Raw genomic sequence first — 12,411 nt, forward strand, 5'->3', positions numbered from 1 at the left:
CATAGAGTCTCTGTGATGACCCAAAGGGGCATGGCCAAAAGCAACAAAGTCACAAAAATAGGTAAAGTCCCTTTAATTCCTCCAACTTGGCCCCCAATGTCCAGTTATCATCGGCTGGAGAAAAAACTCTCCCAAGAACAGTTTTTAAAGGGAAGAAATTCTGTCTGAACCCAAAGTATATCTAAATTATAAATAAAAACCAACACAAACCATGCTGCAGCAATTAACAAGACAGGGCAGGATAAGGAATAGCAGACTTCAAAAGTTAATGAAACACACACAGTTGGGAGGATGCCAAAACCCAGATAAGACTTGACAAACAAAGATCCAGCAAGGTGTGATGTGCAAACACCCTTTTTATCCTGTTTTCCCAGCTGCAGCTAATAAAGGGAATCAGGGCCCTTTTCTCCTCCATAACCCACATTGCTCCCTTATCCGTTTCTCCCTGCATGCCCTAGGATGAAGATGGGATGGGCCTGGGTCTTCCTCTGAATGCCCAGCCAGACTGTGCCCTTCCCCAGTTTCCTCCACAGCCACTGGAGCCACACTCCCACTTCCTGTCAGCTGTTCGACCTTCCCCTCAGAATCAGATTCCAACAGGAGAATGACAGTCTCCTCCTAGCGCAGCGTCCTTTTTCCTCTGCTGACTGGAAGTCTGGTTCCCCCATCATAGAGCCCTAGCATAGCATCCTTTTCCCTTTTACCAACCGGTGACAGGGAGCTGCAGCAGAGGGATGAAAGAGCCACATGCAGCTCCAGAGCTGTGGGTTGCTGACTCCATTTTATGCTCTGGCTGGTGTCACCTTTGATGGTGCCCAGCCACCATGTTCTCTCCCGACCTGGTTTCCTTTTACCGCTACATCTTCCCAATATCATTGCTTTCTCCAGTGAATTCCCCACACATGGCATGTCCAAAATAAATGAGATTCAGGTAGTTCTTGACTTACAAACCACAACTGAACCCAAAATGTATGTTGCTTAAGCGAGGCATTTCTTAAGTCAGTGTTGCTCCCTTTAACGTACTTTATCACCACCATTGTTAAGTGAATCACTGCAGTAGTGAAGTATGAACCAGTTGCCAAGAATTTCAATTCTTATCATATGACCATAGGGATGCTGCAATGGCCATAAGCGTGGAAAATGGTGATATGTCACTTTTTTCAGTGCTGTTGTAACTTGGAACTGTCACAAAATGAATTGTAAGTCAACAATCTATAAGACCATCAAATACATCTGATGAGGGAGGTTTTTCTGCTTTACAGAATTTATAGAATTTATATGTATATATATACCGTGTTTCTCATATAATAAGGCTGGGTCTTATTTTTTTTTGAGCCCCGAAAAAATGGCTAGGCCGTCTTTTCGGGGGTGACTTAATTCCCTCCCCCCATTGCATCTTTGGGCAGGTGGGCAGTGATGGCTTGGATGTTGACCTTGGTGTTGGTGGGGCACTTCATATTGGGGTCAACGCAGGTAGCACCATATCCGGGTGTGCAACAAAAGTACTTCCTAACAGCAAGCCCCCGCACCATTCCCTCCCATTTCGCATGTTTTAATATAGCCTTAATTTGGGGGGAGGGGCTTAATTTCATTTCATGCCTATAAAACATGCTGGGACTTCCTATTAGGGGAGGCCATATTGTTGGAGAAACAGGGTATATATTGTTAGAATTTCTATAAATATAGAACATTATTCAAGAAATTTATTCACTCATATCACAAGACCTAAAATGGACACCTCACATCAAAAACATCATGGAAAAAGCACAATGTTCTTCCTGCGCCAACTCAAAAAATTCAAAACTGCCCAAGGAGCTGCTGATCCAGTTCCACAGAGGAATGATTGAGTCTGTCATCTGCACCTCTATAACTGTCTGGTTTGGCTCTGCAACCCAACAGGACAGACACAGACTTCAGAGGACAATTAGGACTGCAGAAAAAACAATGGCTACCAACCTGCCTTCCATTGAGGACAGCACGAGACAAAAAGAGGGGCTGTGAATATATTTATAGACCCCTCACATCCTGGACATGAACTGTTTCAACTCCTATCCTCAAAATGATGCTATAGAGCACTGCACTCCAGAACAATTAGACAAAAGGACAGTTTTCCCCCAAAGGCCATCACTTTGCTAAAGAAATAATTCCCTCAACACTGTCCAACTATTTACAAAGTCTGCACTACTATCACTATTAATCTTCTCATCACTCCTTATCACCCATCCCCTCCCACTTGTGACTGTATGACTATAACTTTGTCACTTGTATCCTTACGATTTATATTGACCGTTTCCTAGTATGATTTGATTGCTTATTGTATCCTATGACCGTCATTAAGTGTTGTACCTGATGATTCTTGACTCTTGACAAATGTATCTTTTATGTGCACTGAGAGCATTTGCACGAAGACAAATTCCTTGTGTGTCCAATCACACTTGGCCAATAAAGAATTCTATTCCATTCTATTCTAGCCACCCATTTCAATCAATGTCTCTGTAGTTTTACAATTCCTAACATTATTGTACTTTGACTGCATATTATACAGCTATGGTGCTAATACTCTTCGTTGCTTCTTCCATCAACATGGAGTAGAAAGTTGAGATGCAGAGTTAACATTCCAAGTAATCCATGTTTGCAACCAACAAATGAGAAACTAAGACAGCCATGTTCAGCTGTGGAAATGGAACAACGATTCTGGAACTAAAGGTTGTCTTCTCCTCATTCAATCGTGGGCATTTCCATCTAAAAGGGGATTGTGAAAGAATGGAAAACGAGGCTGTCCCTGGATTGGCAGCCTTGGAAAGCCACAGAAGAAGCTATCTCAGATCTGCCAGAAGATTGTCTCTTAATCTTGGCAACTTTAACATACTGTAGATGGACTTCAACTCCCAAAATTCTCAGAGTCCACCTATCTTAAAATTGCTGTCTCTGAGAAAAACAGTGGTAGAGTGAAGGGCCCAGGGATAAGAACATAATCCACCAAATGGTATAAAGCTAAACCTTCCTGCAATCTTAGCCAGCTAAGGAGGAATGCTGGGAAATGTAGTTAGTGTCCAAAGGCAAAAGTGCTCTTCCTCACTGGCCCTGGAGATACCCTGCAAGGATCCATATTCTCTGACAATGTTCACTCTCCTGACATGAACCCAGTGGGCTGAGTTCACACAATGGGCTATGTTACCTAGTTTGATGAAAAGAAGGACTAGGGGAGATATGATAGCAGTCTTCCAATATTTGAGGAGCTGCCTCAAAGACAAGGGAGGTCAAGTTATTCTCCAAAGCACCTGAAGGTTGGGCAAGAAGCAATGGATGGAAATTAATCAAGGAGAGAAGCAACTTAGAACTAAGGAGGAATTTCCTGACAGTGGGAACAATCAATCAGTGAAACGACTTGCCTCCAGACCTTGTGTATGCTCCAACACTGGAAGTTTTTAAGGAGAGATTGGACATCCATTTGTCTGAAATGATATAGGATTCTCTGCCTAAGAAGAGGGTTGAACTAGAAGACCTCCAAGGTCCTTTCCAACTCTGTTATTTTATTCTACCTACAGCCGGATGGGAGTTACATAACTCTTTGTCTATGGAGATTCCCAGTCCTTCAGGTCATGGTTGTCCCAAATATGATTTTTTTTTTTTTGAAAAGGCAATTGGGCTTTGTTTCTCCTTGAAGACGTTTTGCTTTTCATCCAAGAAGTTTGTTCAGTTCTGTCATAACTCTTTAAAGCAGTGTTTCCCAAACCTTGACAACTTTAAGATAGGTGGACTTCAACTGCCAGAATTCCACCTATCTGAAAGTTCCTGGGGCTGAAGAACACCGTGGTGGAATGATGTTTCCCATCGAAGTCAAAAAGCCAAAAGGCCCCTGTAGCAATGAATAAGGAGCACCTAGATCTGTCTACCCTATCAACACGTTGCATCATAGAGAACAGTCAACGTGGGTGGTGTAGAGAGGTAGGATGGGTGCCCTTGACCCATGTTGCTGGGGGGCAATCCATTGAAGTGCCAAGTTCATGAACTTCCCCAACTCAAGACCAAGTATGACCTCTTGATAGATCCGTGGTGCTAATTACACTTTCTCCAAGCAACCAGGTTTTCCCTCCGGGTCCTTAACTGTTTTCATATACAAGCAAATCCTCCGGCAAACCTAGACAGGTCCCTATCATTTTTCATTATAATTGAGGTTGAAAACCCAGATGCCTGGTGGCTTCAATGTTAAAAGCAACAAAGGAGTGAAAATTAAGGCTGGGTGGAGAAGGAAAATGGGAAGTCTTGCCAGTGAGATTAGCCTCGAGATCAGCCCTCTCTCGCCCTTAGAATTAGACCTCCCACATTTCAAATGGTTGAGAGAGACAAGGAGGTTGACCTATGTTCCTTTCTACTCTTGTTTGTCTAGAGGGGGTTCCCTCGCTTATCAGCATCTTCAGTGGAGAAAATAAGAGATTATAACAAGTTCAGGTGCTGAACCAGGAAACTAGGGTTCACCTTAGGGTGAACATCCTAGAGATCAAGCCACGCCCAAGAACAGTGGAGAATTCCTGTGAACCTGACACTTGTGGGGGGAAAAAATCAGCCATCGACAAGCACACAGAGATAAACAACATCTACCTACCACTTGAAAGAGACAATCCAAAAGCCCAAAAGGAAACATCTCCTCGCCAGCAATCAACAAGATTAACACTAAAGTGTACACTAGACTGGCAATTCAAGAGAACTACCCAATCAAGGAACTACCAACTCAGACAAACAGTAAACAACTTGGTTGTTTTCTTGCAAGTGTTTCATTACCAAACTAGGTAACCTCATCAGTGTTGTCATCATCTTGCACTGGTAATATTACCCAGTTGGGTAATGAAACATCTGTAAGAAAACATCCAACTCAGAGAGCAACAAGGACCTCACAGTTCAACCCTGAGTTGCAAATATTCTCTTCCATTGGTACCTTAGGTCTCTATCTGCCATTTCCTAAGATCAGTCTGGCAAGATTCTTGCAAACCAGAAATAAACCAGTAATCAACACTAAAGTAATTTATTTGACCTATTATTGGCACCATTCTGATTGCTTGCATTTTGGAGGTGTAGCATATATGTTTTGGGATAAGCCCATCTGCGGATAAAAAGAAGAACCAAAATTTAGGGTGTATTTTGGAATCTAAAAAGCTTGGCTTATCTGCAAATATTCCCGTAATGTGCTTTTTCTTTAGTGAATTCTGAGTGCAAGAAATAAAATCTGGAGGTACACATATGTTTAAAATCGCACTCTCTGTTTAGTGACTGTCTCTGATGGACATCCTCATTCAATGGGACCCATAGAATGGTTTATTGTGTTTGCATTTTAGGACAGTTTTTGAGTGGGAAAATGGATACCTCAAAGGTTGGCGATGCTTAAGGCAGCCATTTTGCGTCTCCAAACTCTTCAGCTTGAGCTAATTGGGATTAGCTTTCACTAATCGTAAAAGCTTTGATCCCTATTCAATCAGTTTGACTCAGAAGACCACACCTAGAGTACTGCATCCAGTTTTGGTCCCTACACTATAAAAAAAATGTTGAGACTCTAGAAAAAGTACAGAGAAGAGCAACCAGGATGATGAGGGGACTGGAGGCTAAAGCATATGAAGACCGGTTGGCAGGAACTGGGCCTGGCTAGTCTAAGGAAGAGAAGGACCAGGGGAGACAGAATAGCAGTCTTCCAATATTTGAGGGGCTGCCACAGAGAGGAGGAAGGGGTCAAGCTATTTCTCAAAGCACCTGAAGGCCAGACAAGGAATCATGGATGGAAACTGAACAAGGAGAGATTCAACCTGGAAATACGGAGAAACTTTCTGACAATCGCTCTACAACAAGAACAATCAATCATTGGAACAGAAGTGGCCTTCGGAAGTTGTGGGAACTTCATCAGTGGAGGCTTTCAAGAAGAGACTGGACTGCTATTTGTAAGAAATAGTGTAGGATCTCCTGCCTGGGCAGGGGGTTGGACTAGATGACCTACAAGGTCCCTTCCAACTCTGATTATCTGTTATCAAAACCCCATTCGGTTCCCCAAATTAACAATAGATTCTCTGACAGGAATTCAGATTTAAATCTGAAAATTGAACCTCCAAACTGAAGCTTCTGACAGGCCAGAAACTTACCCTAGCTTAAAGTCATGAGAGTCAATCCTCGTCTTACAACAGTTCATTTAGTGATCATTCAAAGTTACAATATCACTGAAAACAGTGACTTATGACCATTCTTCGCACTTAAGACCATTCCAGCATCCCCATGGTTGTATGATCAAAATTTAGATGCTTGGCAAACTTACTCATGTTTATGACCTTTGCCGTGTGTCCCAGGGATCATGGGATTCCCCTTTTACGACCTTCTGACAAAGTCCATGCGGAAGCCAGATTCACTTAACACCCGTAATGTAACAATTGTGGTGATTCACTTAACAACAGTGTCAAGAAAGATCATAAAGGCAGAAACTATGGATAAGAAATTATAAATTAACAATGTCAGCAGCTTATAAAGAGAATTTGTATAAGATGTTTTACAGGTGGCACTAACCCCCAGCAAGAATAACTATGAAGTTTAAAGACAAATCCGCGAAATATTGGAAGTGTTGTCAGATAGCTGGATCATATTACCATGTGTGGTGGCCATATGCAGAAGCTGAAAGATACTGGCCTAGAATACACATGTGGTTGGAAAAAATGATAAAACAACACATAGATTTAAAACCAGAGATATTTTTATTAGGAATTATGCCTGAAGGTTATAATAGAGAGATAACATATTTAATTATTAATGTATTAACATCAGCTAGAATTGTATTTGCACAAAATTGGAAAAATGAGAAAATTCCAACAGAGGAGGAAACAATTAAGAAAATAATGGAATGTGTGGAAATGAGTAGACTAACAATGGCAATTAGAGAAGAGGAGGAAAAAGAGTATTAAGAGTTGGGATTTATTTTATGAATGGTTAGATAGAAGAATAAGAAACTGAAATATAACTATATGAAATAGATAGTTCATATTAATAAGAAACCTCTATAACTGCCTGGTTTGGTTCTGTAACCCAACAGGACAGACACAGACTTCAGAGGATCATTAGGACTGCAGAAAAAATAATTACTTCCCACCTGCCTTCAATTGTTTACTGCACGAGTCAAAAAGAGGGCTGTGAAAATATCTACAGACCTCTCACAACCCGGACATAAACTGTTTCAACTCCTTCCCTCAAAACGACGCCATAGAGCACTGCACACCAGAACAACTAGACACAAGGACAGTTTTTTTCCCGAAAGCCATCACTCTGCTAAACAAATAATTCTCTCAACACTGTTTAACTATTTATAAAGTGTACATTACGATTACTGTTAATCTTCTCATCACTCCTTATCACCCATCCCCTCCCACTTGACTGTTTTCCTAGTATGATTTGATTGTTGATTGTACCCTATGACTATCATTAAGTGTTGTAAGTTATGACTCTTGATTCTTAATGAATGTCTCTTTTCTTTTATGTACACTGAGAGTATTTACACCAAGACAAATTCCTTGTGTGTCCGATCACACTTGGCCAATAAAGTATTCTCTTCTCTTCTCTTCTAGTATTCTAAATATGTAGTAATAGTAATAATATACTATAATTGATTAAGCTTGAATGAGTAAGAGAATGAATATAATTTAGCAAGAATGAGATGTGTTTTTAAAAGATAACAACTATAATGTCAACGATATAATAACAGAATGATAGGATATAAAATGTTGTTTAGAATGGTTTATAAATATAATCAAGTAAGAAATGTACAATAATATTATGATGTGCAGAAGATGTATGCACTCAACCGACACACTGTAAAATTGAAAGATGATCTTATTTGTTGTCTTTGTTGTTAAAATAAAAAAAAACTTTTTTTAAAAAAAAGGTCATAAAATGGGCCAAAACTCACTTCAGAAATATCTCACTTAGCAACAGAAAGTTTCAGCTCGATCGTGGTCATAACACTACCTCTATTGCTACTTTTAGAAGAATCTTACAGTTTCCTGCAGTCGCAGAAATCAAAGGGGGAAGAAAAGAAATATGGTGTTTTATATCCAGTGTGTTCTTTATCTTAACACGCTTTGTTTTACATCCAACAATATCCTTATCTTCAGGCCAAAGAAATATCTTGCTATGGAGAGGTGTGCGTTACGTCTTCTTCTTATCAGCACAGAAAGAACATTAATTAAAGACATAAGCGGCCTTCCCGTTTTTAATGTGGAACGTAAATTAAACCTAGGAAATGGCTCCCAAGCAGAGGTGGTATTCAGCCGGTTCTGACCATTTCTGGAGAACTGGTAGAGGAAATTTTGAATAGTTTGGAGAACTGGCAAATACCCCCTCTGACTGGCCCCGCGTCCATCTATTCTCTGCCTCCCATTGAATCCCAGTTGATCAGCTGGGTCTTCTTTGGTTGCCCTGCACAGGAGAATGGAGCTGGAAAGCAGGTTAGTGGGGTGGGGAGCAGAGGTGGTATTCGGTCGGTTCTGACAGGTTCTGGAGCACCAGTAGTGGAAGTTTTGAGTAGTCAAATCCCACCTCTGACTGGCCCCGCCCCCATCTCTTTTCTGCCTCCCAAGTCCCAGCTGGGTCTTCTTTGGTTGCCCGACACAGGAGAATGGAGCTGGAAAGCAGGTTAGTGGGGTGGGGAGGGAATGGGGATTTTGCAGTATATCCCTCCCCTGCCACACCCAACAAGCCACACCCAACAAGCCACGCCCACAGAACCGGTAGTAAAACAAATTGAATCCCACCACTGGTACAATTTGCACTGAACATGGCATTTAATTTCATTGCACGAGGTACAATGACAATAAAGTAAATTAACTAACTAAAGTTGCCTTCGTTGGAGAATAAATCAAGGTCATTCTATGGGCATAAGATTTGCAAAAAGTGAAGAGAAGAAAAAGAAAAACTAAAAGCAAGGAAATGGGCTAAAGTTGCCATAAACGAAAGATGGTTTGACCCCCTCACAGCCCTACACGTTTAAACAGATTACCAACCAGTTCATCTGGCTAGGGTTTGCTTTGATTTCGGATGAGTAACCAGTGAACCAGTCGTGTTCATGTTCTCTGAAGTCGTCTCAAGTCCCATAGAGGGGTGGAAAAAGGAGTTTGGGGAAAAAAACTTTTGGTATTGAAATGTGTTGACGGAACAAATTTTGTCATTTCCAAGTAAATTGGCGAACATTTGAGTCACCTTGTCCACACAAGGATATTTTTTTGACAAGCGGCCTCCAGCGTTGCAGATGAGTTTTCCCCAACTTTGATTTTCAAGTAGAACGTTACATCATATTAAAAAAAAATATTTCCATTTAAAAAAAATGGCAAAAAATCATTTAAAAAAATCACAACTACTAAGTAAATTTTCAACACGGGGCAAGACACTGGCTGGATCTTGGATTTATTTGGCTCTTGAACTTATCTGGAGTTTAAAAAATTAATTCCACGACAGGTAGTGCTCAACCTGCAATCACAATGTAGCCCCAAATTTCTATTGTTAAGTAAGATGGTTGTTAAGTGAATTTTGTCCCATTTTACAAGAGCCATATGCATCTTCCTTGAAGCTGCTTTTTTTCAGCTCAGATACTTTCCTGGTTCCTTTTGTTGTTGTTGTTGTTGTTCAATTTTTGTAACACAAGCTTCAAATAGAAAAAGGCCTCTCTTTCCTCTTTATGTAGCTTTCAGAAATCCACACAGTAGTATTAACAATATTCTTCTCATGCGCCTATGAGATGACGCAGGGTGGGATACAAAAGCAACAAAGTCACAAAAACAGGTGAAGTCCCTTTAATTCCTTCAACTTGGCTTCAAAGCTCCAATTATCATTGACTGGACAAAAAACTCCCCCACAAACAGTTGCAAAAAGGAAGAAATGCCATTCAAAATACATATAAATTATAAACAGAAAAAACAACAGGAACCACACTGAAGCAATTAATGAGACAAGGCAAGGGCTTGAAGAGGTCCACAGATATCAAAATACACACACTGGGAAGGACACCAGAACTCAGATAAGAACTGAAAGACTAGAATTATTTCACGCTTTGCTTACAGCACTGGGCCATGTGCAGTTTGTCCTAATAAACAGTCCTCACAGCTGCAGCCCATGAAGGGAATCAGGGCCTTTTTCTCCCCCGTAACCCATGTTGCTCCCTTATCCGTTCCTCCCTGTGTGCCCTAGGATGGAAAGGGGATCGGCCTGGGTCTTCCTCTGACTGCCCAGATGGCCTCTGCTCTTCCCCAGCCTCCTCCACAACCTCTGGAGCTACACTTCCACTCCCTGTTGGCTGTTCCTCCTCTCCCTCAGAGTCAGACTCCAACAGGGGCATGACAACCTATAAATGCATGCGGTTCTTTGGGGCAGAACAAAAATGAGGTTTTAGGATTTTGTACATAGAGGATTTATATGGGAAGGAAAAGCAACCATTTGTTGTATTGTAAGAAAAGGTGATACATTACTAAAATTGTTTATACAGGTAAACAAAAGAGCCCAAAATTTCTAATGTTGCTGATGCATTTGTTGAGGGGGTTTTGCCCCATTTTATGGCATTTCTTGACAATGTTGTTAAGTGAGTCATATGGTTGTTAAATGAATCTGGCTCCCCCATTGACTTTGCTTGTTAGAAGGTCGCAAAAAAGCGATCATGTGACCCCAGGACACTGCAAGTATCATAAATATGAGTCCGTTGTCAAGCATCTGAATTTTGACCATGCGACTATGGGGATAGTAATAGCACGTAGACTTATATACTGCTTCACAGTGCTTTTACAGCCCTCTCTAAGCGGTTTACAGAGTCAGCCTCTTGCCCCCAACAATCTGGGTCCTCATTTTACCCACCTCGGAAGGACAGAAGGCTGAGTACAGCTTGAGCCTGGTGAGATTCGAACTGCCAAATTGCAGACAGCTGATAGTCAGCAGAAGTGGCCTGCAGTACTGCACTCTAACCACTGTGCCACAGAGGGATGCTGCAATAGTTTTTAAATGTGAACGGTCCTAAGTCACTTTTTTCAGTGCCGTTGTAACTTTGAACGGTCACTAAATGAACTGCTGTAAGTCGAGGACTATCAGTACTTGTGATGAAGAAGTAGTTACTTCTTTCTACTATTTCTTTTCTTTTACTATTTTTTCTTCTTTTTCCTTTACTATTTTTCTTTCTATTTTTTCTTTGATGCCCTTTTTGTTTTTTCCTTTAACTCTTATTTTTCTAGTTTGTGGTACTTTTTATTCTTTTCATTGTAATAATCGCAATAATAGTAAATATCAAATTACTATAGAAACTTTTGCAGGGTTTAATCTGAATAGAATAGAATAGAATAGAATAGAATAGAATAGAATAGTTGGAAGGGACCTCGGAGGTCTTCTAGTCCGACCTCCTGTTCAGGCAGGAAAATCTATACCATTTCAGACAAGTGGATGTCCAATCTCTTCTTAAAAATTTCCAGTGTTGGAGCATTCACAACTTCTGGAGGCAAGTTGTTCCACTGGTTGATTGTTCTAACTGTCAGGAAATTCCTCCTTAGTTGTAAGTTGTTTTTAGTTGTAGTTCTTAGTTCTGACTTATTGTGCTGACTACAGCTATAGATATTTACATACTGCTTGGATTTCAACCGTGACCCGTCATTTTCAAAACAAGATAAATTGTTAAAATAATGCCTGAAATATTGAAAAAAATAATAATAGTAACCCAGTTCTGTAAGAGGCCAAAGTGGGGGGCAGCAGGTGGCAACATTCGCTGTATAAGATGCACAGACATTTCCACCCACTTTTGGGGGGAGGAAAAAGTGTGTATTATACTCCCCAAAAATACGGAAGGTCTTTTTAACATTCATACGTTTCCTGTGTTTTTCTAATCTAGCTAATATATGTTGCAGATTCCATGTACAATATACCATCTGCTATAACTAAATAAAATAAATCTCATTTTGTTAAAGACCAACCTCAAAATCGTAGAATTTATCACATAACCACCAACACTGGGTGCAACGGTCTTAGGAAGGTCAATTCATCCATGTCACCAAGCAGCCTGCAATTTTGGTGACATCCTTCATCATTGAACACCGTGGCCCTTATTTTTCAAAGTTATGGGAAATACAGGCCAGCCTAGCAAAGATCCACAGGTTGTGCAAAGATTTCGGTAATCCCTATTGACTTCAGATCTAACAGAAGTGTCTGGAGGATGTGGTCAAAGCTGGTGACCACAACAGTGTGATCAAAGTTCCATCTTCTTCTCTTTTTTCTTCTGAGTCCTGATACACATAAAAATGGATGCATTGCATCACCATAGCCATCATCTTAACTTCTTCAACCAGATCACATGGATGCTACAAGATCTGGGCACGCATACAAACCTGTTACATCACTAAATTATAAGCTGAATCCAGAGCGTTG

The sequence above is a fragment of the Pseudonaja textilis genome, chromosome 5, assembly GCF_049901715.1.
Source record: "Pseudonaja textilis isolate UNSWEBS1 chromosome 5, rPseTex1.2, whole genome shotgun sequence".
Classification (NCBI taxonomy): domain Eukaryota; kingdom Metazoa; phylum Chordata; class Lepidosauria; order Squamata; family Elapidae; genus Pseudonaja; species Pseudonaja textilis.